Raw genomic sequence first — 26,946 nt, 5'->3', positions numbered from 1 at the left:
CCAATTTACATTCCCACCAACAGAGCAGAGGGTTCCCTTTCCTCCACATCCTGGCCAACACTTATTATCTCTTGTATTCTTGATGACAGCCATGCTAACAGCTGTAAAGTGATATCTCATCATGGTTTTGATTTACATTTCCCTGATGATTAATGATGTCGAGCATCTTTGATAAATATCTAATAATCTCTAGGCACGCCCCTCTTTCTCTTCTTTTATTCTTTGTAATTTTTTATTAATATTTATTTATTTTTGAGAGAGAGAATGAGAGACAAGGAGACACTGAATCTGAAGCAGGCTCCAGGCCCTGAGCTGTCAGCATGGAGCCCAATGCGGGGCTCGAACTCACGAACTGTGAAATCATGACCTGAGCTGAAGTTGGACGTTTAACCGACTGAGCCACCCAGCCTCCCCTGTAATTTTTGTCTTTTTTCTTTTTTTTTTTTTTCAAGGAAAATGAGTAGCTTGTCCTGTAGAATTTCCCATGATTTGGGTCAATGCCACCTCTTTGCTTTTCCTGGTTTCCCCAGTTGGATATCATTTTTCCCCTGTAGGAACCCTGCTCCCCAGAGCAATTTCTAGCCCTTTCCATCTCCATGTGACCTTTCACGCCACCCCCCCACAACCCAAAAATCTAGACTTGTTTCTTGCAAACTAGGAACTTCATAACTTTTGTCAGATTGTTGGATTGATGTGCGGGTGTCAAGGTGGCCTTTGAGTTATGGGCTTTGCTGACAAAGTGGGGAGCCTTGCTGTTTGGAGAGAAAGCCTTGGCCAGGAAGGAAGGATGAGAAGGGTGAGGAATCTGGGCTCTGGAGTCAGACATATCCATGTTTGAGGTAAATCTCACTGTTTGCTGGCTGGATGACTTTGGGCAAATCATTAGCCTTGTCTGCATTGGTCAGAGTTCTTAGTTTCAAGTAACAGAAACAGAACCTAGTCAATCTAAGCACATAATAGGTGTTTTATTTATTTTTTAAGTTTAATGTATTTATTTTGAGACAGTGGGGAGCCGAGAGAGGAGAGAGAGAATCTGAAGCAGGCTCCACACTGTTAGCGCAGAGCCTGATGCGGGGCTCGAACTCACAAACTGTGAGATCATGACCTGAGCAGAAGTCAAGAGTCAGAGACTCAACTGACTGAGCCACCCAGGCACCCCCAGAATAGGTGTTTTAGTGGTAGTTTGCAGAATAATTGGGAAGGAAGGAGAAAGTTGAGGCAAAGAAGCCAAAAACAATATCCAGAACCACACCATGGACCTACACTGGTGAGGAGATCACTGTTGACACCACTAACAACAATTTCCAGCACTGGGTGCCACGGTTTGCACTGTTTGAGTCCCTGGTGATTCCCACATTCGGGCAGAGGGTTGGAAGCAGTGTTGGTAATATCTGAAAACGATTTAGAGACTCCATTTGGTCTATTGGTGTCCTGACAATGCCATTTCCTTGTGATCTAATGAATCAAACAAGATGACTCTTCTTTGCAGAAGAGGAATTTGACAGGTCCTAGAATGACAGCCAATGTCTTGGTTCTACCACTTATTTCCCTGCCAGAAGGAAGGCCAAAAAAGAGCCCCATCCTCCCCTGTGGCTCTTCAGGAAATGTTTCTAAGGTTCCCAGAACAACTTCTGAGCATTGCATACAGAGCTAGCACTGCCTCTATCAAAGTTTTTATTCCCATCATAAAACTCTTCTTCATGTGGATCTCATGCTCTCCAAAGCTAACCTGATACATTAATTTTATCTAAGAGGTTAATGATTCATAAAGAATTATGGTGTAATGTCTTCTGCTTCATCTAATAAAAGCGATCAATTCGTTAATTAATGCTACCCTTCCCTCAGCATTTATTGAACTTTCATTATGCTCTAGGTACTGTGATAGATATTGGAGATGCAGAGTGAACTAGACAGACATGGTACCTGCTCTAATGGAGCCTATAGTCTGGTAAAGGCAGACAGACACACAATTATAAAGAGATGCATGGCAGCTTCAAAATACGTCCACAAATTCTTTTATAATTTCCCTTTCAAGAGGTGAAACTTAGTTCCCTTCCCTTTGACTGTGGACTGAACTTAGTGACTCATGTCTAACAGATAGAATGTGGCAGAAGTAATGATATGTGACTTCTGAGACTTGAGACCTCCTAGAGCCATTACAGTTTCCTTCTTTCTCCCTTTTTTTGATCACTTGCTCTGGGGGAATGTCACTGCCATATTGCAATGACACTCAAAAAGCCCAATGGAAAGGTCTATATACCAAGGAACTGAGGCCTCCTTCCAAACGCTATGTGAGTGAACCTTCTTCTGAGCAGATCCTCCAACCCCAGTCAACCTTTCAGATGACTGCAGTCCCAGTGAACATCCTCTCTGCAACCTCATATGAGATCTTAAGTCAAAATCACCCAACTAAGCCACTCCTGACCCACAGAGATTGTAAAGTAATAAATGATTATTGTTCCAAACCACTGGGTCTTGGGGTGATTTGTTATACAGCAATAAATAATGAATATAAGGTATAAATGTGCTATGAAAAAGGAACAGAGGATGCTATGAATACATATAAGAAAGGGTCTTACTCTATTTTGGAGAGTCCAATGAGTTCTTACTGAGGGGTCAGTTAAGCAGACACCTCAACAGAAAGGAGGAGTTAGCCAGGACACAGGGACTGATGTAAAAGGGGAAGTATTCTGGACACAGAGAAACTTATGTGTGGAGGCAAAAGGAAGAAAGTAAGCACAATGTTGCACTCCAATGGGCGTGAAGAGAACTATAGAATCAAGAAAATACCTGCAGCCCTTCAAATCTAAGAGGGAAGGGACTTGAAATAAGGAAGTGGCTGTAGAGTTGGTAGGAAGTGAGTGGATTTGAAAGTTATTTGGGAGGCACCTGGGTGGCTCCGTCGGTTAAGTGTCTGGTTAAGTGTCATGATCTCATGGTGTGTGGGCCCTATGCGGACAACGTGGAGCCTGCTTTGGATTCTCTCTCCCTCTGCCCCTTGTGCTCTCGCATGCTCTCTCCATTAAAAATAAATAAGTAAACTTAAAAAGAAAAGAAAAGAGAAAGTTACTTGGGAGATAGAATCCACAGATCTTGTCTACCCGGAGATTTGTTGGAAAGAAGGTGTAGAAACTCTCTTCCGATAATGATTTTCCCTTTGAACAGAAGGTTAGGTCATCTGTTCAGATGGGATTGGGAAAAGTAGAGAGTGCAGTGCTTTGAAGGATGTGGAGGAGGTTTGCAATAGCTGAGTTGTGAGTGGGAGAATGCTCACAAGGAACATGTATGAGGATTGATAGACAGCATCAAGGAGCCATATTGAGGTGAGAGACTACAGATTTATGGAACCATCACTGTGCACAATGATTTGATTTTCTCTATCTATGCTCAGCAGTTCAAGCACAGGAGTGGGGGGAAAGGTCACTTGAATTCACTTAAGGTTGAAGGTTTTGTCTGGACAGGCAACACAGAAAGGCAATGAACAAGGATTTGAGTAGAGTTGGAGTGATAAACAGTGGTATATAAGCTGAGAAGGGGAAAACAATGAGGACAGGAAGGAGGCTAATAGACTGAGGTGTGGTGCACGTACCTCACATACACACACGTGGGTTGTGATGTGCAACCCAGATCACCTTTCAGTGAAGGACTTGTTGCCTCAGTTGCCAGCAATGCTGTCACAGGCTGCGCTGAGCTCTGTTGCCAGGCCTTTTGAGGATTGGTTCATAGCTGCAGAGTGCTAGCTGCCTCACCCCAAGTCTCACGCCCTCTTCAGTGGCCCATTTCCAATGACTAGTTGAGACAGGGGTATAAAGGCCTGGCTATCTTGGCCCAACTCAGAACAACACTTATAGGGCCATTGTAGCTTCAGAGCTTCCCTAAGGGACTCACCAAAGCTGTTACCGGGTTCACAGCACATCCCAACTTCTGCCCAGTTCTGCTTCCTTCGCCTCCTTCCTACAAGTATGTATTAGTCCCAAGGGTGCTTCTTCATAAGCATCTTGCACACTAAACTCCCTGTGAGAGTTTGCTTCCTAGGGAAACCAACCTGTGACATGGTGTCTCTGGACTGAGCCCAGTGAGGATGAAGACTAGTATACTGGGAGTAACTGAGCGAGTTGGAAGGATGAAAGGGTGTAGCCCTTTCAGGGTAAGATGTCTTAATTTATTATTTCAGAGGTGAAGTGTTTCTGGATGATGCCAAGGACAAGGGTGTAGCCAAGAGAGTGGGTGACTAAAGTGGGATGAAGGTCGGAGTCATTGAGGATGAGGAAGTCACCAAGAATCCATTAAATCAATAAGCATTTATCAAGACTCTACTATATTAGCTATTTACTTCTGTGAACAAATTACCTCAAAATCTACAGGCTTAAAACAGCAAACATTTATGATCTCACAAGGTCTGTGGGTCAGGAGTCTGAGCATGGCTTACTTGTTTCTATCTGATCATCTCTAACAAGGCTTCAGTCAAAGGGTTGGCCAGGGCTACATCTCAAGTTTCGACTGCTCCACTTCCAATCCCTTCCAAGCTCACTCATGTGGCTGCTGGCAGGCCTCAGGCACTCTCTGCATGTTGACCAGAGATATCAGTTCCTTGTTACCTGGGTGTTTCCATAGGGCGGCTCACAACATGGCGGCTGGCTTCCCTCAGAGTGAGCAAGTAAAAGAGTGTGAGAGGGTATTTAAGACAGAAGCCACTGTCTTTTGTAACCTAATCTCCAAAGTGACATTTGTCACTTCTGCTGCATTCTGTTTGCTAGGAAGGAGTCAGAGTTCATCCCACACCCAAGGAGAAGGGATTACACAGGGCATGAATAAGAGGTGGGGGACCACGGGAGCCATCTTAGAAGCTGCCTACAACACTTACTATGTGCAGGGCACTATTCTAGGTGCCAAAGATACAGCAGCGACCAAGCCTTTTTTCTTAACACATTCAAGTTGAGGGAGACAGACAAAAACAAATACATACATAAGACGATTTAAGGACATTTGTGCTATGAAAATAACAAAGTAAGATAATGTGAAAGAGAATAACTGGGTGGCCAAGGAATGACTTTCTGAAGTGACGTTTTAGTTGTCAACTAGAAGGATGAGAGGTATTTATCCATGCAGAAATTTGGGAGGAAAAGTTGCCAGGCAGAGGGAACAGCAGACATAAGGAATGACCTTGGTGAGTTCACGTGCTAGAGCAGAGTGAGAGAATCCAAGAACCTGAAAAGAGAGACCGAAAGTGGTTGGGAACAAGATCATGCAGGGCCTTGTAACCCACGCATGGTGAGGAACATGGACTTTTTCATAAAAGCAATGGGAAGCCACTGGAAGGTTTTAAGCAGATGGGAGACATGATGTAATTTGTGTTCTAAAAATATCACTTTGTGTGCTGTAGGGAGAATGTAGACTGAATGTTCGAAGCATAGAGCAGAGACCCAGAAAGATGGCAGAATTTGGGAGGGGGCGGAAGACAGAGAGGTAGATGCCTACATATTCAGTGAGTCATGGGGACTTTAGTAAATGACTGTAATACACAAGGGTTATTGCTGGCAGGAAGAAGCTTCTAAGGAGTAGAGGTTTTGACATGAATGTGGAAGAATAGTGGTCTGAAAGCAGCACTGGGGAGCAAGGTGGCACCTACCCGACTTCCGGGCATGGAAGTCGGTAGGTTGTGAGGGACTGAGCAGCGCCCACTAGACAGGCCTGCTCAGGAAGCCAGGTTTCAGTTAAAGCGTCAGGACCTAAAGAGCATTAGGTGAGGAAATCGATGCCTGAACCAAGTGGCAGAGAGCCCTTTTGTCATCTGGCATTGCCGACTCATAGCAAAGATTATCCAGGGCCCTTCTCTGACCCTCATCAAATCTGAGGCAGAAAGAGACACTCCAAATTCTGAGAATTCGGAGGTGACTGTTAACAAGATAAGCTACTTTTTGAAATTAATTTTGGCTTTAGGCTTCAGCCTTTGAAATTCCAATTAGGTTATTAGCCAGCCAGCCTTCACAAATCTTCAATTGCCCTTCATCCTTCTACCTACTGCTTCCCTGTAAGTGACTCAGCTAGGGCAGTCTGCCCAGGAAAATGTTGTTTTCTGGTTTACTACAGCAAGATCCAGAGAAATAACAGGCCAAGCTGGAAATAAGCAGGTCAAGGACCAGATCTGGCCCTGGAGTTGGAAGGTGTTTAAGCTTCCCCTAAAACAGTGTTTCTCAACCTTTTTTTTTTTTTTCTTTTTTGTATTATGGTTCCACCAAGGAGCCTGTTTGGATATTTATTCCCTAATGTCTTCCCATGAAATGTTGCTACCACAGATGTTTATGCCCTTTGGAAGGCCACACACCCCTGTGACATCTAAGATGCCTCTACCCTCAGGCACCAACTTTGGCCCCCTCGGGGATGACACCACTCCCACTGAGAATGCCTCTCCTAATGCAAAGAGGCACCTCCAATGGGGAAGATTGCAGGCACAGGAGCAGAGCCTGTTGTGACATGCTTTAGAACTGGGGGCTGGGAGAAGTGAGCCCCTGACCCAAACCACATCAAATATGGAAACTATTGCTGCTACAGATAGAACTGTCACTGATACTTCATATATTGGAAGGCATTTGCTCATTTGTTTTGTTTTGGAAATTCCACATATGAGTGAAATCCTATGGTATTTGTCTTCCTCTGACTAAGCAAAGGATTTAAGAGAGAGAGAGAGAGAGAAACCAAAAAACAGACTCTGCTCTAGAGAACAAATTGATACTTATCAGAGGGGAGGTGGAGAGGATGGGGGAAATAAGGGGTGCAGATTAAGGAGGGCTCTCATCGTGATGAGCACGGGTGATGCATGCAAGCATTGACTCACTACGTTGTGCACCTGAAACGAACATAGCACTGTATGTGGACTATAGTGGAATTCAAATTAAAAAAAAAAACTGAATAAAAAACAAACAAATAAGTTAGAGGTCAGTCTTCTGTGCTTCGATGACTTATCCTTGATTGGTTCCATTGGGACACGATGGTTCCTCTTGGGACAGATCGCTGAATTGAGTTCCGGGGTGACAGAGAAAATCCTGTAGCAAAGGTGGCCACCTCGAGGTACGCTGTTGCTCCATTAAACAAACCATGATGTGTCCCTCTCACCACAAGAGCCGGCAGTGGCTGCTAGCTAAAATCTTCCATCTTCTGTGTACACACTAAGCAGCCCGCACATCCTGCCTCCTGCCCCCCTGGCTGTGGCCCCTCCAGCCATCTGGCAAGAGGAGCACATGCGGCCCCCCAGAAGGGCTGCCCTCCCTCCCTATCTCCTCAACCATTGCTGATCAGCTGGAAGGTAGCGGGGACAGAGGCAGGGAGTCAGCTCCCCAGAGAGCAACTTCTATCCGAGATCCAACAGGGAGCTGGGGGACCCTGTGCCTGGGGAATGGAGCTGGGGGAGAAGGTGCCTCTCCCCACCCCACCCCCACCCCCTGGCAAACACTCTCAGGCTGCCAGAAGCTAAGACAGGCTGCCATGACCAGATGCTCTGTTATTAACTGGGCTTTGGTTCACCTGAGCCTCCTGTCCCTGCTGAGCAACAGCAGGCAGTCTGCCTTGATTCTCAAGCCCATGTTTACGTGTGGAGGGGCTTGGATGGACTGTATCTATAAAGAGAATCGCTAAATAGCTCTCAGGCTGCACTACCCTATTTTCTCATCTCCCAGGCATACCCAGCCCCCCAGCATGCCCCCCGACACAGTCTGATCATGGAATAGAACAAAATCAGTGTGTTAGTCCCCTTCCTTGAAGACTCATGTGTTCGGCCCATGTGACGGTCCCCAGCACCTTGCACCCTCCTGAGCTCACTGACTTCCCTTGGAGAAGACTCCCATGGGTACTGAAGGATTAGCCCTCCCCCACCTTCAGTTAATATACGAAGACACCCTACAGCAGGGTTCTTAACTCTGACATGTAAGTCCCCCACTGCAGTATGTATTGGAACCATCTGGGGAGGGGCCTCTGGGTGGCTCAGCCTGTTAAGCATCCGACTCTTGGTTTCGGCTCAGGTCATGATGTCATGGTTCTTGAGTTCAAGCCCCACATCAGGTTTTGCGCTGACAACACGTGGAGCCTGCTTGGAATTCTCTCTCTCCTCCCTCTCTATCCCTCCCCTGGCTTGTGGTAGCATGGGTGCTCTCTCCCTCAAAATAAATAAATCAACTTAAAAAACAAACAAACATCTGGATAGCATGTCTGGGCAGAGGCTCCAGAGATTCCGGTTCAGTAGGTCTGGGGTAAAGCATAGGCCCTGGGATATTTAAAAAAAATTTTTTTTCATATTTATTTATTTATTTTGAAAGAGAGAGAGAAAGCACAGGCAGGGGAGGGGCAGAGACAGAGGGAGAGAGAGAATCCCAAGTAAGCTCCATGCTAACAGCACAGAGCCTGATGCAGGGCTAAATCTCATGAACCATGAGATCATGACGTGAGCCAAAATCAAGAGTCAGACCTTTAACCAACTGAGCCATCCAGGTGTGCCCCAGGCCAGGTGACCTTCAGTGACCCAGATGCTCAGCAGTGTGAAACCAGAGTTTGGGAAGTAGTGCCCTAGGGAGCTCATGGATGGGCTTCAGGAATTCCATGGACCCCTGGCACCCCGTGTACCTTACGTGTTTGGTGCTTTTGTCCAAATAGAGGCGTACACAATTAAGAGGCACTACTCTAAGAGAGTAGTCAGAACATACTGTTTATTTCATGGGAAGAAAGAGCAAACACTGGTCAACAGAAGAGGCCAGTGGGTCCCCTGGGGGAAGCTGCCCATAGAAGGAGAAAGTGCCACCAACATGGAAGAATGACCCTGTGGCGCTCAGAGAGCAAAAGCTGAGGTCTGGGAAACCCTGTGAAAAAATCAAATATTTGTCAAATCATCCCTATCAGTGGCTTATTTCAGCAAGACTCAGGCCTCTATGAAAGCCTGCTTTGCACATGAAGCACTTCATCCTTCAATAATAGCACCTTTCCCTCTTGGAGTGATGATGTGCTTTGCTCGTACTTTAATGAAAGGAGAAAGAGAAGTGGGGAGAGGAGGAGGAAGAAAGAGGGCGAACTACTGCAAAGGTCATTTCTGATCTTATGAGGAAGATAAAGATATCAAAAAAGATAAAGATAGCTTCACCTGCGATTCTCTCTGTCGTTGACACACGCACACACGCACATACACACACACACACACACACACACACACACACAGTGGGATGGTGTTATAATGGACTGACCGTGTGGTATTATTTGAGAGACCTCGGCACAAAAGTGTCATCTGCCCCATCAGTCACTCCACCTTTGTATCTTTGTGGATCTTGAATCCTGAGGTTGTCTCCTCTCTCAAATTTTCCTATCAGAATTTAAATCCTCTCGTTGGAGACGGAGATTTCAACCAGGGGTTCCTAACCTGGATCGGTGGATGCCCCTAGGCTGTGGGAGGCTTTTTTAGTGAGTATCACGATTACCAGACTGGGTTGAAATGCAGATTCCATGGCCCCATACGTTTGCAAAGAGTCTGGTTCCTCCACTCTGGGGAGGGCCTCAGGAGTCTGAATTTTAAACAAAGCTCCCAAGAGCCTCTGATACGTGTTCTCCTTAGGCCGCACTTCAGGTAACACGACTCCAGAGGGTTGCGAACACCTGTGGGCATGTTATATGTGAGTCTCTTTCTGGGCGTTGGGTCCACAGCTTTAATCAGATTATGGAAGATTCCTTGACTTGAAAGAAGATAGTCACTAATCAGGTAACATTTTAGCAAGGAATTGCAAAAGTAGGGTCCAGAATATAAGGGGTGGGGCCAGAAGGAAAGAAAATTGCTTAGACCATGGATAAATGCAGGAAAAGATTCTCAATACAGTCACCTTGCTACCTGCTCTGATTGAGAAATGGAAGAAATTATAACAAGTATAAGGACTAAAGAGAAGGATCTGTAACCTGGGGGGGAAATTTTTTTAATTTACATCACAAAGATCTAATTTCCTTACTATATAAAGAGCTGCTGCAAATTAATAAAGAAAAAGACCACTAAACCAATAGAAGAATGGGCAACAGATGTAAACAAACAGTTCGAAGAAAAGGAAATATAAATGGCTCTTAAACGCATGAAACGATGCCCAGTGTCACTTATTAAAAGAGAAATACAATTTAATATTGCAATGAGATCTCCTTTTTCATCTGTCACATTAAGGAACACAAAAAAGTTGAATAACACACTGTGCTGGTGGGGATAAAGAACAATGTAGCCAACGCGTATAAAAGCTACAAATGCCTGCCCCATTTGATGCAACCTGACCACTTTTAGGAGCCTGGTTAAATTAAATTACTCATGGCAATCCATACAAAGGAATAGGATGTAGCTATAAAATGGTAGTCTTTTTTTTTTTAATGGCTAGTCTTTTTATGTGCTTATGAAAAGCATCTCTAAGATGCGTGGTTCTGCGAAAGAAAAAGCAAAATGCTTGGGGCACCTGGGTAGCTCAGTTGGTTAGGCGACCGACTTCAGCTCAGGTCATGATCTCATGGTTCGTGAGTTCCAGCCCCTCATCAGGCTCTGTGCTGACAGTCAGAGCCTGGAGCCTGCTTCAAATTCTGTATCTCCCCTCTCTCTACTCCTCCCCTGCTCACGCTCTGTGTCTCCCTGTCTCTCAATAATAAATAAATGTTAAAAAATTTTTTTTTAAAAAAGCAAAAGCAAGATGCTGAACAATGTGTGTGATGTGTTGCCATCCGTGGCAACAGTACGGGCCTATTTGCTCGTGTTTGTATAGATTCTCTCCTGCAGGATATGCCAGGACCTGTTAACAATGGTTAGAAAAGACAGGGTTCGTGAAGAAAACTTTTTTCGATACCCTTTTGCTCTGGGATGCCTGGTCCCCTAGAGGAGAGGCCAGGCCACACCTCTGCAATCTCCAGCTCCCAACCAGTCACACTGTGGGTGCTCAAAAAATTTGAAAGATGAATGGATGGGATATATTCTACTCCTTGGTATGCTGGGTGTCAATAAGATTGAGAACCATTACACCCCAGGCAAGAAGAGCTTTAAGAGAGCAGTTTCTCAAGGTCTTCTCTATAACTTAAAATCAACTTCTCCTTCGGGGCACCTGGGTGGCTCAGTCGGTTGAGCATCCGACTCTTGATCTCGGCTCAGGACTTGCTCACAATTCTTGGGATCAAGCCCCGAGTTGTCTGCGCTGACAGCGTGGAGCCTGCTTGGAATTCTCACTCTCTCTCTCTGCCCCTCCCCTGTCCGTGCTTTCTCTCTCCCTCTCCCTCTCAAAATAAATAAATAAACTTAAAAAAACCAACTTGACCTTTAAGGCCTGGTTCATAGGCTGACTCCTCCATAGGGTCTTGGATAACCTCCTTCCCTGAGGCCCCAACCCCATCTCCTATGGGTTAAAGCTCGTTTCATTCCTGTGTACTCCTATAGCATTTTCCTTAATCTCTTCTCATAGAATGTATCTCAGTCTGCTTTGTGGTTTAGATACTAATTTGGATATTGGTTTCTCCCAGATTTAAAAAAGCAAATTTCTAAGTGGCTGGGACTCTCTCTTCCCCATCTCTGTCTGTACCTCCTCAGTGCCAACACAATGAATGTAGATGATTCACAGTCAAGGCAACACAGCCCGCTTGACAAGACATCCCCGGCAGGACTGTGCTCCAGATTGTACCACAAGAGACATCGGCACGATGGGTGATAATAGCCACGAAAATAGGCCTTAACTGGGCCACCTCCTCATGAGTCACTTGATTTACTCAGATGTTTGAAGTAATGTCTGTCACCAGCTAGTTAGGCATTAGCAGATAGGACTCAGCAAATTGTGTGCATTTCTTTCCAGTTCACCAGGCCTGGAGCAGAGGGCGCGGAGGGGGGGGGGGGGTCTTATGCTTCTTCTCCTCTCTCCTTCCATGTTCATAGCAGGTCTCATGAAGCAAACAGGCTTACTTCCATTCACTCCAGAAGTGGCTTCAAAATCCCTCTCAAAAGACAGCAGCTACCTACCCATCAACTGGAACTAGCATACAAAGCAAAATCTATTTGCCATCACATCCCCTGGAGCAGGGTACCCTGCCAGCGTATTATAGAAGTGCTCCCAAGGGCATTGAGTCCCAGGCATATTCTAAGCCTGCAGGAGTTATGATCAACCTACTTGTGAGCCTTGGACACCGAAGGGCAAATGCACCGGGCCTGGCAGTGCTACGTCCGAACTGATGGGCAAGTTTTCTCTGCCAGTAACTTGGAGACAGACAGACCTCTTTTATCTGGAATCCCATTCATCAGAATTCCAGGTCACTGGAACCTCCCTATCTTTCTCCTTTCTCCTACCTCCTTCCCCAAACAAACAAAAAAATACATTATCCTTTTAGGAAGTAGAAGAAATAGAAAGGAAAAAAGCTCCCATGAAGATTTTTGTTTTATTGAATGAATGAGTGAATGACAATGAATTGGAGGGAGAGAGTGCAAGCAGGGGAGAGGGCCAGAGGGAGAGAGAAACAGGGAGAGAGAGAGAGAGAGAATCTTAGGCAAGCTCCACACTCAGCATGGAGGCCAACACAGGGCTCGATCCCATGACCCTGGGATCATGACCTGAGCTGAAATCAAGAGTTGGATGCTCAACCGACTGAGCCACCCAGGCGCTCTGGGATTTCTGTTTTAAAACAACGCTACTAGGATATGTCTTGAGATCTGGCCACACTGGGCCAAATCCCCTGCATTCCTTCTCAGAGTATGATTTCCAGTCCCATGTCTGGATAGCAGCCAGTGGTGCTCACTTAGGACCCATGAACTTACAACACACCCAGCTCAATAGAGACTCAATCAGTGGTCTGTACAAACTACAGCCCAAGGGCCAAATCCAGCTCACCACCTATTTTTGTAAATAAGTTTTATTGGAACATGTTTGCTGCATCATTTACATGCTGTGTATGGCCACTTTCAAGCTACAATGACAGAGTTGTACAGTTGTGACAGAAACTGTATGTAAAATATTTACTCTCTGGCCATTTATAGAAAAGGTTTGCAGACCCCTGGCTTAGACCACCTTTGTTGTTTAGATTTTTTAATTTTATTACTATTATTTTGTAAGTAACCTCTACACCCAACATGGGGCTTGAACTCATGACCCCAAGATCAAGTGTCACACACTCTGCTGACTGAGTCAGCCAGGCATCCCAAAACCACTCTTTTTTTAAAGTTTATTTATTTATTTTGAGAGAGAGAGAGAAAGAAAAAGAGAGAGAGAGAGAGAGAGAGAGAGAATCCCAAGCAGGCTCCACACTGTCAGGACAGAGAGCCCAACATGGGGCTCGATCCCACGAATTGCAAGATCAAGACCTGAGCTGAAACCAAGAGTAAGATGCTTAACCGACTGAGCCACCGAGGCACCCCTTTTTTAAACTTTTTTGGGGGAATCGCACCAATATTGCCAGAGCTCTCTCTGCCTCTGATCTGTCATCTGTACCATGGGAATAATAGCATTTCTTGATTCCTAATGTCATTCTGAAGACTAAATAATTAATGCATACAAAGTATTAGCACAGTGCTTGGCACATAATAAGAACCAAGCAAATGTTAGATCTTTATCTTGATTACACTGCTTACTCATAATGGCAGTCCTGAAAAAACACATATTCTTAGGCAGGGTGCTGCCAGCCCTGTAATTATTGTATGTAGGTTGCACTTCCAATTGTGCAATGAGCTGGAAAAGGTACAGAGAAGGAGCCTCCAATAATCATGGAAATCGGAGCTGCTGCCTAGGGGAATCCTGAACAGATTATCTCTTTCCTGTGGGAAAAGGTGAAGAACATCCTAAAAGTATGTGTGGAGAGGCGATACAGTATATTGGTTGAACACTCGGGGCTCTGGAGTCTGATAGACGAGGCTTTAAATTCTAGCTCTGCCACTCACCATCTTGGGGACCCTTAGGATGTCATTGTGGATCTAAACAAAAAGACCAACCAAGTGAGAACAAGCAAAGGCTATTTATTTTGAGCTTGCTGTAGCAAGTAAAAGTCAGTCACTTTTACGTGGGCTAAGGCAGAGACTAAAAGGCAGGCAGAGGAGTGGGAAAGTGTTACAGTGGAAAAAGGAAAGGGTTCAAGTGTGCCCTGACTGGATGCTGTTGGCATGAGGAAGCTGCAGGCGGGCTAACTAGAAGAAGGATATCCGGGTTGTTGTTTTTTTTTTTTAATTTTTGTAAAGTTTTATTTAAATCCCAGCTAGTTAACATATAGTGCAATATGAGTTTCAGGTGCAGAATTTAGTGATTCAACACTTAGGTACAACACCCGGTGCTTATCACGACAAGTGCCCTCCTCAATCCCCATCACCCATTTAGCCCATTCCCCTGCCCACCTCCCTTCCACTAACCATCAGTTTAGTCTCTGTAGTTAGGAGTCTGTTTTACGGTTTGCTTCCCTCTCTTTTTTTTCCCTCTATGTTCATTTGTTTTGTTCCTTAAATTCCACATACAAGTGAAATCATATGGTATTTGTCTTTCTCTGACTGACTTATTTTGCTTAGCATAATACTCTCCAGTTCCATCCATGTCGTTGCAAATGGCAAGATTTCATTCTTTTTAAAAACAGTTTTTTGAAATGTTTATTTATTTATTTTTGAGACAAGGAGAGAGAGAGAGAGCAGGGGAGGGGCAGAGAGAGGGGGAGAGAAACAATTCAAGCAGGTTCCTCACTGTCAGTGCACAGCCCGACACAGGGCTCAATCCCACGAACCACGAGATCATGACCTGAGTTGAAATGAAGAGTTGGACTCTTAACAGACTGAACCACCCAGGCGCCCCATGGTGCCTTTTTTTATGGCTGAGTAATATAACATTACACACACACACACACACACACACACACACACACAGTGTATTAATATACAATGTATACCAGGTAATTGTATGTTGTATATGTATGTATGTGTGTGTATACACCATATCCTCTTTATCCATTAATCAGTCAATGGACATTTGGGCTCTTTCCATAATTTGGCTATTGTTGATAATGCTGCTATAAACATTGGGGTGCATGTATCTTTTCAAGTCAGTATTTTTGTATCCTTTGGGTAAATACCTAGTAGGGCAATTGCTGGATCTTCAGGTAGTCCTAGTTTTAACTTTTTGAGGAACCTCTATACTGTTTTCCAGAGTGGCTACACCAGTTTAGAAGCAAGGTATCCTATGTGATTGGTTAGAGGTGCATAATTGGCTTTCTGTGGTTGGCCCTAAGTTCGAAGCAGGGACAAAAAGTATGGGATCGTGGGCAGAGAGAGAATCCCAAGCAGACTGTGATGTCAGCACAGAGCCCAATGCGGGGCTCGATCTCATGAACCATGAGATCATGACCTGAGCTGAAACCAAGAGTCAGACGCTTGAGTCACCCAGGTACCCAGAGGGTTTGAGATTCTGTCCTTGAATCTGTTTAGCACAGAATCTGGAACATAAGTGCTCAGTGCATGTTAACCACTGTCTTACTGGCTTGTTAACTAAATCCTGAAATGAGAACTTCGTGGAATGGTACTCCTCAGAGTATAAAGGAGGCAATATTAGCAGGAAAAAAAAGGAAAACAGTGTACCTTACAAGAAATATCACGCACAGGATCCACAACAGCAAGAGTAAAGCCATAGTAACAATTACCATGAGCCAGGTATGACTCAGAACAGGTTACATGTATTGGTTTATTTAATCATAACTACCTTATGAGGTAGATACTAGCAACATTGTTATCCTCATCTGACAGAGGTAACTTTGACACAGAGAGGTTAAGTAGCTTGCCCAAGTATACACAACTTGTGTGTGGGCCAGGCAGCTGAGCAATAGTCTACGTTCTTTTTTTTTAATATTTTATTTTTATTTTTATTTTTTTAATATTAAATATAATTTATTGTCAACTTGGTTTCCATACACCACCCAGTGCCCATCTCAACAGGTGCCCTCCTCAATGCCCATCACCCACTTTCCCCTCCCTCCCACCCCCCATCAACCCTCAGTTAGTTCCCAGTTTTTAAGAGTCTCTTATGGTTTGCCTCCCTCCCTCAAGCAATAGTCTATGTTCTTAACAATTCTGCCATTCTCACAAGATATTATACATGCTGAGTTTAAAAACAGGGCTTCGCAACCTGTTTTGGCTTGTGGGCTAAATCTAACCCAAAGTCTATTTTTATAAATAAATTTGAATTGGCACACAGGCACACCAATTCATTTGCATGTTGTCTATGACAGCTTTCACACTACAATGGCAGAGTTGAGTAGTTGCAACAGAGATCGTGTGGCCTGCAAAGCGTAAAAAACATTTACTATGTGGCCCTCTATATCAAAAGCTTGCCAACTCCTGGCTAGCTCATTGGATGCCCAACAGATATTTCTTTAATGAATGAATATACTTATTTACTTATTTAGCAAACATTTGCATAGCACTTACTATAGTCAGACACCGTTCCAAGTGCTTTCCAAATTTTAGTTCATCCATTCCTCATAACAACCCAGTAAGACAGGTGGGATTATTGTTCCCATTTTACAGAAAGAGAAACTGGAAAACGGAGAGGTTCTGCATCTTGCCCAAAGTTACACAGGTTGTAGGTAGAAGCGCCGGGATTGAACCCAGGCATTCGGGCTCTGGAGTCCATGCTATCTATGCTGTGTAAACAGATCATAGGTGGGACCTAGTTTTTCTGGTGTTCTGACGAGGGAATTGCTGAATCGTTTTGAGAAGGTGAAGGATGTGGTCAAAGCAGCAAAAGGAGATAAAGTGGTCGAACTCCACATATCCCCTCAGACTTGGTTGATGGCAAGGAGATGCTGAAGAATACAAATTAGGGGCACCTGAGTGGCTCAGTCAGTTAAGCATCGGACTTTGGCTCAGGTCATGATCTCATGGCTTGTGAGTTCAAGCCCCACATTGGGCTCTGTGCTGACAGTGTGGAGCCTGTTTGGGATTCTCTCTCTCCCTCTCTCTCTGCCCCTCCCCCATTCTCTCTCTCTCTCTCTCTCTCTCTCACACACACACACACACACACACACACACACACACATACACAAAGTAAATAAATAAACTTAAAAAATAAAAAAGAGGCACAGGGTGGCTCAGTTGGTTGAGTGTCTGACTTCATTTTGGGTCACGGTCTCACAGTTCATGAGTTAGAGCCCCATATTGGGCTCACTGCCATGAGCACAAAGCATTCTTCAGATCCTCTGGTCTCCTCTCCCTGCCTCTCCCCTGCTTGTGTTCTCTCTTTCTCAAAAATAAATTAACATTAAAAAAACAATAATCATAATTTTTTTTAATTAAAAAAAAAGTAAATCCCACCATGGAACAAGGCAATAAGAAGCAATTGGTTTAGTGCAAATTCACCCTCACTCCTAAAAAATAAAACAAAAAATGATGGGTGGACTATGTTTATTGTAGTAGACACTTCCTCTTTCTGTCTCCGCACTACCTCAGTTATACCACAGCTGTTACTAGGGAGGGACAGCAAATGACATCAAATGCAATTATAGCTTCAAGGTATAATCCTGGGCCCCCAATGAGTCATCAGTTGGCTTCTTGTTGGAGCTGGAGGAAGTCTACCTGTTGGCAGCTTCCAGAAGACCTTGTTGCACATGACTAAGGATGAGGGGTCAACAGAAGCGGCTGACTGAGAAAGAAAAGTCTGAGAGAGACAAGAGAGTCTGTTCTTCTCTTCCTGGTAGGACAAGCAGGATGCCAGGATACTACACCCACGCTGGGGGCCTGGGCTGCAGACCTGGGTCGAGACCAGGTTAGGCCTGCCTGAGGGCTTCTAAGCTTAAAGCCACAGGTGATCTGAAAGCCAGTGATCAAGGCAGAAGCTGAATCTTAAATCCAGGCGGACAGTCCAAATGAAGTGCCAATCCCAATGGGCAGACCAGAAAATCTGGCCTTTTCTAGAGAAAGCCAGGCACAGAAGACCAAAGCAAGAAGGATAGAGACAGTGAGTGAAAGGCAGAGCCAGTGGAGACACCCTGAGCTTCAGGACAGAGTTGCAGAAACTTTTTATTGGGTGACTCGGCCTTGTCTCTGAGTAGGGATGACAATCCAACCACCATGAAAGGGAGGCAGTATAGTCAAGTGGTTAGGAACACAGACTCGAACATCACAACATCAGAATGTAAATCCTAACTGTTTACCCCGTGGCCTGTGGCTGGTCACCTAGCCAACCTAAGCTTCAATATCCATATCTGTGAAATGGAGATAAAAAAAAAAAAAAAAACACTCACAGAGAGTGTTGAGTCCGGTTGAGCCTCCATCTTTGACCCAGGTCATGATCTCACGGTTTGTGAGTTCGAGCCCTGAGTCAGGGTCTGTGCTGATAGCTCGGAGCCTGGAGCCTGCTTTGGATTCTGTGTCTCCCTCTCTCTCTCCCCCTCCCCCACTTACATTCTGTCTGTCTGTCTCAAAAAATAAACATTAAAAAATTATATTAAAAAAAAACACTTGCAGGGTTAAAAAAAAATAAGAGAACATGGTAAGAACTTAGTACACATAAGTAATAAGTGCTGCTTAATATGATTTTTAAAGGGTGTCAAATTGGCTCAAAGGATACATGTCAGATATTTCCAGGCAAAACCTGCATATTACCCACACCCCGACTTGGAATGCTTAAGTGTGTCCCCTTAATAGGAGGCAGGAGTTACGCCCACTGCAGTACTCCCATGGTTGGCTCTGTGAAGGGCACCGCTGGCCGCCAAAGTACTAGGCAAGTGAAATCACTCTTAGACCTCCTCTTCTGGAGGGGGTTTTCTCTTTCCCAACAACCCTTCTTCCTCCAAATGAGCAGGTCCTGCTGGCCTAATTCTGTGAAAGAAAAAAGACCTACACAGACGTAGGTGCTAGAGACATACGTTTCTCAATGTCAAGAAATATTGGGATTGCCCAAAGAAGTGTTTGGTCACATCCCTGGAAGACATAGGAAGAAGGTAGAAAGGGAAGGGATGGATTTCAGAATGTTATCATTTCAGAGTGATGTGGGGCTGCTTGGTTACTGGTTTTCTAAGTATGTTTTGCTCAGCAGTTACCTAATAATCTACCAGGGGAACTAGCAAATAATGCAGATTCTAAACCCCTGGAGTCCTGACTCCTTAAGGTCTGTGTTGTTGGGTTCTTTTTTTCAGTTTATTTATTTATTTTAAGATAAAGAGAGAGAGCACAAGCAGATAAAGGGCAGGGAGAAGGAGACAGAATTCCAAGCAGACTCCGGGCCATCAGCACAGAGCCCGATGTGGAGTTCGAACCCACAAATGAGGAGATCATGATCAAGAGTCAGAAGCTTAAGTAACTGGGCCACCCAAGTGCCCCTTACACTCTGTATTTTTAACAAGATTCCAAGTGGATTCTGTTATTCTATTTTATTATATAATTTTTGAAGATACATTCACATGGCAAAAAAACTTTGAAAACATGGAAATGTGCAGAGCAAAAGCTTCCTTAAGAAAACCCATCCCCACCCTGAGCTGCCCAGTTCCCACCCTACCCCACCCCCACCGGCCCTATGGACCTAGGGACCTGCTGCTATTTACTTCTCCTGAATCCTATCAGAGTTTCTTTATCAGATGCTTTCTTAGATACCAAACAAAGGCAGATATATATTTTTCACTTTCTTCCCACAAAAACGAGCACTTCACACAGTGTTCTGCATTTTTTTCAAACATTTTTTTTTAACGTTTTATTTATTTTTTGAGACAGGGAGAGACAGAGCATGAACAGGGGAGGGTCAGAGAGAGGGAGACACAGAATCCGAAACAGGCTCCAGGCTCTGAGCTGTCAGCACAGAGCCTGACGCGGGGCTCGAACTCACGGACCGCGAGATCATGACCCGAGCCGAAGTCGGCCGCTTAACCGACTGAACCACCCAGGCGCCCCTAGTGTTCTGCATTTTTAAGAAAAAAAAATATATATATATACATATATAAAGTAGAGATCTTTCCATATCTGAGAAAAAGGAGCCCTTGAACCCTTGCGCACTGTTGGGAACGGAAACTGGTGCAGCCACTGTGAAAAACAGTATGGGGGTTCCTCACAAAGTTAAAAATAGAACAACCATATGACTCAGGAATTCCACTGCTAGTTATTTACCCCCCCACCTCACCCCCCCAAAACACTAGTTTGGAAAGATATACAGACCCCTATGTTTATTATAGAATTATTTACAATAACCAAGATATGGAAGCAGCCCAAATGGCCATCAGTGGATGAATGGGTAAAGAGGAAGTGCTGTATACATATACAATGGAATATTACTCGGCCAAGAAAAAGGATGAGCTCTTGCCATTTGCAACAACATGGATGGCCCTAGTATTATGCCAAGTGAAATAGTCAAGCAGAGAAAGAAACATGCCATGTGATTTCACTTATGCATGGAATTTTAAAAACAAAGCAAGTGAACAAACAATCAAACAAACAAAAAAAGCAGAAACAGACCCGTAAATACAGAGAACAAACTGATGGCTTCCAGAGCAGAAGGGAGTGGGAGGATGAACAAAATGGGGGAAAGGGATTGGGGGATACATACAGGCTTCCAGTTATGGAAATGAACAAGTCACAGGGATGAAAGTAACAGCACAGAGAATACAGTCAATGGTGTTGTAATAGTATTGTGTGGTGACAAATGATAGCTATACTTGTTGTGAGCACAGAATCATGTACAAAGCTGTCAAATCACTCTAGCATACACCTGAAGCCAATGTAACATTGTGTGCCAACTAGTCTTCACTTAAAACAAATTTAAAAAAAATTAAAGTTACTTATAGAAATTAAGAAAAAAGATCTTTTCATATCTGTTATAGAGAACTTTCTTGGTATTTTCACAGTTTTATAATATTCCATTATGTGCATGTCCCAGACTTTAGTCCAGTAGTCACTTTTTTCTTAAATATTTATTTTTGAGAGAGACATAAAGTGCAAGCAGGGGAAGGGCAGAGAGAGAGGGAGACACAGAATCCGAAGCAGGTTCCAGGCTCTGAGCTGTCAGCACAGAGCCCGACATGGGGCTCGAACCCACGAACTGCGAGATCATGACCTGAGCTGGAGTCGGTTGCTTAACCGACCGAGCCACCCAGGTGCCCCGCTATTTTTTTTTAGAGAGGGAGAGAGTGCATGAGAGTCAGGGAGAGGGGCAAAGAGAGAGAGAGAGAGAGAGAGAGTGAGAAGGAGAATCCCAAGAAGTCTCCATGCTCAGCATGGAGCTCAAGGCAGGGCTCGATCCCACAACCCTGGAATCATGACCTGAACTGAAATCAAGTCAGATGCTCAACTGACTGAGTCACTCAGGAACCCCACCAGTCACTTTTTGATGGGCACACGGGTTGTTTCTAATCCTCTAGTAACTCATACAATCAATGCATGTAATGAATCACCTTGAACGTGCATCATTTTTCAGATGTAGGATATATTTCTAAAACTAGGGTTTCCTCTCTGGCTGATTCTCATGCACATTTGAACTTAGGAACCACTGGCTTAGGGTTGCTGATGTGATCGGACTAAATTATACCAAAGCCTTTATGTTTGGACTCACAGAATAGCAGAAATGGGAGGACCCTTAGAGGTCTTCTTCCTCATTTTACAGATGAGGAAGTTCTCAGATGGGGAGGGGACTCGCTCAATGTTGCACATGCATATTGGTAGCAGAGCTGAAACCGGAACCCCGGTCTTGTTACTCCCAGGCCAGTGTCTTCTGCCTGTGATTATCATCAACAAACATGGAGTGCGCCGTGCAGCATACAATGTTCTCTAGCTGGAGTAGATAGGGCAGGCACTGGAAAGATAATGTAATGTAGCCTGTGTGAAATACCAGATTTCTGCAGTCATGGATGGTAGCCTTTCCGAAAGTATCAGAATTAAGCAAGTAAACTGTTCTACAAACTATTGTGACCCACCGACTTCTTTCACAGAATGGAGAAAAGCCAATGGTTCTGTATGAATCTAATTTAATCCAAATTCTGGAAAAGGTAACACCTTTGGGCTTCCATGCAGCTTCTTTAATGGGCATGCTGGCGAAGGGAAAGTGTAGCTGGTGACTTTCTCAGACAACCAAACTCGTAAGGGAGATGATTTGGAGTTGGTAAGTCTCAGTGGAGGCAGTTCTTATTCTGGAGATCCATTTCACAAAGTACAGAAGGCCTCCTTGAGCAAACCAAGGTCTTCTAGAAGGAACAAGTGACCTCTGAAAGTCCCCCCTACCCTAGAATCTCTTTCCACAAACATCAGAGATCTACTTCTTCAGTTTTGGTCTCCAGGAGATGCCTACTGTCTCTGTCACCTTTTATTCATCATGGAGATAAAACTGGGATGGTGTCAAAGCAAACCTCGTCAATCTTAAAGCTTTACAGATCCTTTGGTATCATCTTCAACCTTGTTCTATCTTAGCCAACTTAAGTGGAAGTCTCTGTGTGTGTGTGTGTGTGTGTGTGTGTGTGCGCGCGCGCGCACGTGCACGTATGCGTGGGTATTCACCACACACGCATGCATGCTTACCAGGTTAATCATACTGTGAGGTCCTATGCAAAACGTCATAGGCAGTTTGTCTGTTGTCCTTATGTCGGATCTCAATGTGAAAGAAGCAAATATCCTGGTTGAAGAGTTCCGTGCAGGCATCAGGGAAGCCTGGGATTTTGAAGTGCAGGAGCTGTGAGCACCAGCCAGAAAGCGTGCATTCTTTATCCCATTATCAGCCACTCCACGGTTCTAATTTTGATGAGAACAGGACAATTGCTAAGTGGAGTGCTCCCCACGTAACAGCTTAATCAACCTTAGCTATAACAGCCTCTCTTTTGTCTGGTCAGCAATCACTTGTGTCTCCCGAGAGAGAGGGGAGTGGGAGAGAGAGCCTTCAGAAAGTAGCAGGTAAGAGCAGCTGCAGGGAATTGAATTGTAAATTTTTGTCTTTGGCTGTGAAACATGTCTAGCCTCATGGAATCCAGAGAGCCCAGAGCTCGGAGCCCTTCACCCCCTACTTCCCCTATTTGGTCAGTCTCAGAGTTTCCAGTCAAGAACAGCTCAATTGTTGAAATCATCTAACGATCTTTCTCCGGGACCTATATATGCATTCTAGGTCCTTAGGCCACTCTTTCTCCAGGTACGGTCCTTGGAGCACATCTACCAGAATCATATGGAAAGCTTGTCAAGAAATGCTTCACCCCAGGGGTGCCTGGGTGACTCAGTTGGTTAAGTGTCCGACTTTTGCTCAGGTCACGATCTCGAGGTTCGTGACTTTGAGTCCAGCACTGGGCTCTCTGTTGTCAGCACAGAGCCTGCTTCGGATCCTCTGTCTCCCTCTCTCTTTGCCCCTACCCAACTTGCACGCCTGTGCTCTCTCTCTCACTCTCGCTCTCACTCTCTCTATCAAAAATAAAAATAAACGGGGCGCCTGGGTGGCTCAGTCGGTTAAGCGTCCGACTTCAGCTCAGGTCACGATCTCACGGTCCGTGAGTTCGAGCCCCGCATCGGGCTCTGGGCTGATGGCTCAGAGCCTGGAGCCTGCTTCCGATTCTGTGTCTCCCTCTCTCTCTGCCCCTCCCCCGTTCATGCTCTGTCTCTCTCTGTCTCAAAAATAAATAAAACGTTTAAAAAAAATTAAAAAATAAAAAAATAAAAAATAAAAAAAATAAAAATAAACATTAAAAAAATGCTTTGGGGCACCTCGGTGGCTCAGTTGCTTTAGGCATCAGACTTCAGCCCAGGTCATGATCTCACAGTTCATGGGTTCAAGCCCCGCGTCCGGCTCTGTGCTCTCAGCTCAGAGCCTGGAGCCTGCTTCAGAGTCTGTGTCTCTCTCTCTTTCTGCCCCTCCCCTGTTCGTGCTATCTCTCTCTCTCTCAAAAATAATAAATACGAGCCCCACGTTGGGCTCTGTGCTGACAGCTCAGAGCCAGAAGCCTGTTTCAGATTCTGTGTCTCCTTCTCTCTGACCCTCCCCCGTTCATGCTCTGTCTCTCTCTGTCTCAAAAATAAATAAATGTTAAAAAATAATAATAATAAATAAACATTAAAAAAATTAAAAATAAAACAAATGCTTCACCTCAGACTACTGAATGGGAACCTCTGACAGGGGACTCAGGCATTGGCATTTTCTTACATTTACTGGGGAAATCTGTTATATCATAAAAGACAAAGACTGCTGTCTTTACTGTGAGGAGCCTTGGTTTAGGGGTTCCTACTCCTTCTACTCAAATAGGCTTCAGTGTTCTAACCACATAAAAACACCATGATAATGGAAAAGCATATTAACTCAGAGCTTACTTTATACCAGCTAAGTGTGCTTAGTTTAGCACTGTGCTAAGTGCTTTGGTGCTTTGGACATTACTGTTGCACATACACACCTCGTAATCACCAAGTGAAGCAGGGGATGTTATCTATATCTCACAGATTAAAAAAAATCAATGTTTGGAGAAACGAAGGAAAAACAGCTAGTCAGTGAGAGATCTGGGATTCACATGTGGGTCGAGCCAGCCATCTCCAAAGGCGGTGATCGGAGACATTATTATATCCCGCCTCCAGCAATCATGCTAAAGCTGATTCTCATAGTACTCAGTCGTTCTTTTTTTTAAAAAAAAAAAAAAAAACGTTTATTTAGTTTTGAGAGAGACAGAGTGCAAGCGAGGGAGGGGCAGAGAGAAAGGGAACACAGAATCTGAAGCAGACTCCAGGTCCTGCGCTGTCAGCACAAAACCAGACACGGGGCTTGAACTCACAAACCAAGAGATCATGACCTGAGTTGAAGTTAGACGCTTAACTGACAGCCAAACAGGCGCCCCAGTACTTAGCAGCTTTTACGAGATACCACAAAATGGCCAAGATGCAGAGCTATCATTGCTATGGAGGAGCCCAGCATGTCTCTGATGCTATTTTGTCACCAGATCCTGTTTTCTTTTTCTTTTTTTTACAGTTTATTTATTTTGACAGAGAGAGAAAGAGCAGGAGAGCGTCAGAGAGAAAAGGACAGAGAATCTCGAGCAGGCTCTGCGCTGAGAACACAAAGCTCCACCCAGGGATCGAACCCACAAACTGGGAAATCATGACATAAGCAGATATCAAGAGTCAGAGTTTTTCAAATTTTCTTTTTCTGTCCTTTTACACCATCTTTGGCACTCTCCCCTGCTGGCTGAGAGTATATCTGCCTCCTCCGCTGGCTTACGTGCCCTTTCAACGTTCTGGATGCTGACATTCAGAAAAGTGAGTGAATTCCAAGCATGCTTTCCATGTAATGGGTGTTTGACGTCCACTCTGAATGGCTTCTCATGCCACTGCTGGCCTTGCTGTCTCCAAGTTTATTCCAGCCAAGTTCTGTTAATTCTCCAAAATCAGTGCTTAGATGTTTGGTGTGCACTTGTATTGATTCCCAGGGAAGAAAAATACATTTAAAAAACCCTCTTTTTATCATTGAACGAAGTGGGTGTCACCATCTTATAGTTCAGCTTACCACTTCACAGTATGGTTGCTTTCCACCACCACAGTCTACCAGTACTCGGACCTTCCAGGGGCTACCACAGACCTGCTTTTAGAAGCTGACCTAGCTGGAAAGAAGCACAAGTTGGGTTCGTTATTTTTAGAAAGGGCATTTATTATTGGCCTCTAATAATGCCAATGCGTAAATAAAGACGATAGCCTCCGTGGATGGTAACAGATGGCAACCTCAATCGCGTGGGTAGTCTTTGACAAGTCCTTTCTTCCCCTCTGGGTCTCAGCTGAAACAGCAGGACCTTGGGTTAGATGACAGATCAAGATCCTGCTGATGGGGTTTTGGAGTGGGGGGTGGTATGGAGCCCATGGCCAAGAAAGAACTCTTGAGACGTCTTTGGTGCAAAAAGGTGATTTTATTAAAGCAAGGGGGACAGGACCTGTGGGCAGAAAGAGCTGCCCCAGGATTGTGAGGAGTGACTGATTATATACTTGGGAATTGGGGGAGGTGAAGGCAAAAGGGAGGTTTCCAGAAGGACTTTCATATACTAAGGAGGACTCATAAGATCCTGAAGGCCTAGCTATATTGTCAAGCTAAGATTGTTTTTCCCTCTAGCAGAGCATTAACATCAAGACAGTAGGGAGTTCCTGGAGAAATGTTCCACTCCGCCTGCCTCAAGTACTCTCAATGGGCTGCAGGTTATAAAGAAATTTAATTTTATCTACATTTTCTTCTTGCCTTTGTTCCCCACATCACTATGGAGGGGAGCGTGATGTTACGGCTCCAGGAAAAGGAGTCTATAGGTTTCTGGATATTGCCTTTTTTTCCCTTGTAAATCATTAAAAACAGTTGCAAATGGATAGAGACTCATGCATGACTGTGATCTCTATCAGTTAATTAACCATTTGTTTTTCCCTTTCTTTTGTTCTTGGGCAGCCAGGAGTGCCTGAGGAATATCACACACATCCCACCCGAGGTGAGAGGGGGTTTGCATGGTGTCAGCTTGCCTTATGCTCCCTCATCACCTCTATTTCTAAACATTTAGCGCAAAACACCCAAAGTAGCCAACCTTCCAGAACAATCTTGCCACAAGTACTCCTATTATTTACATGCTCAACTGCTCTAATAAGAGACCCTCAAATATTGTGTTTGAAACAAAATAGCTTATTATTTTTAATGTTTATTTATTTGGAGAGAGAAAAAGAGTGCAAGCAGGGGAGGAGCAGAGCAAGAGAGAGAGAGAAAGAAAGAATCCCAAGCAGGCCCCGGGCTGTCAGCACAGAGCCTGATGAAGGGCTTGATCTCACAAACAATGAGATCCTGACCTGAGCCAAAATCAAGAGGCTGGCCTTAACCGACTGGGCCACCCAGGCACCTCAAAAATAGCTTACTTTTGATTGATTTAGTCCAAGTAGGTGGTCCAGGGCTAATACGGAGTTTTGAAGATGTTAAGGGTATGGGGTGCTATCTTGTTGTTTCCCACCCCGTTAACATTCCAACTCATAAGAAAGGAGAGCATGGGCAGTGGGAGGCATGCTTCTTT

The sequence above is a fragment of the Panthera pardus genome, unplaced genomic scaffold (assembly GCF_024362965.1).
Source record: "Panthera pardus isolate Hobbes unplaced genomic scaffold, ASM2436296v1 HiC_scaffold_27, whole genome shotgun sequence".
Lineage (NCBI taxonomy): Eukaryota > Metazoa > Chordata > Mammalia > Carnivora > Felidae > Panthera > Panthera pardus.
This window is presented reverse-complemented; position numbering follows the sequence as displayed.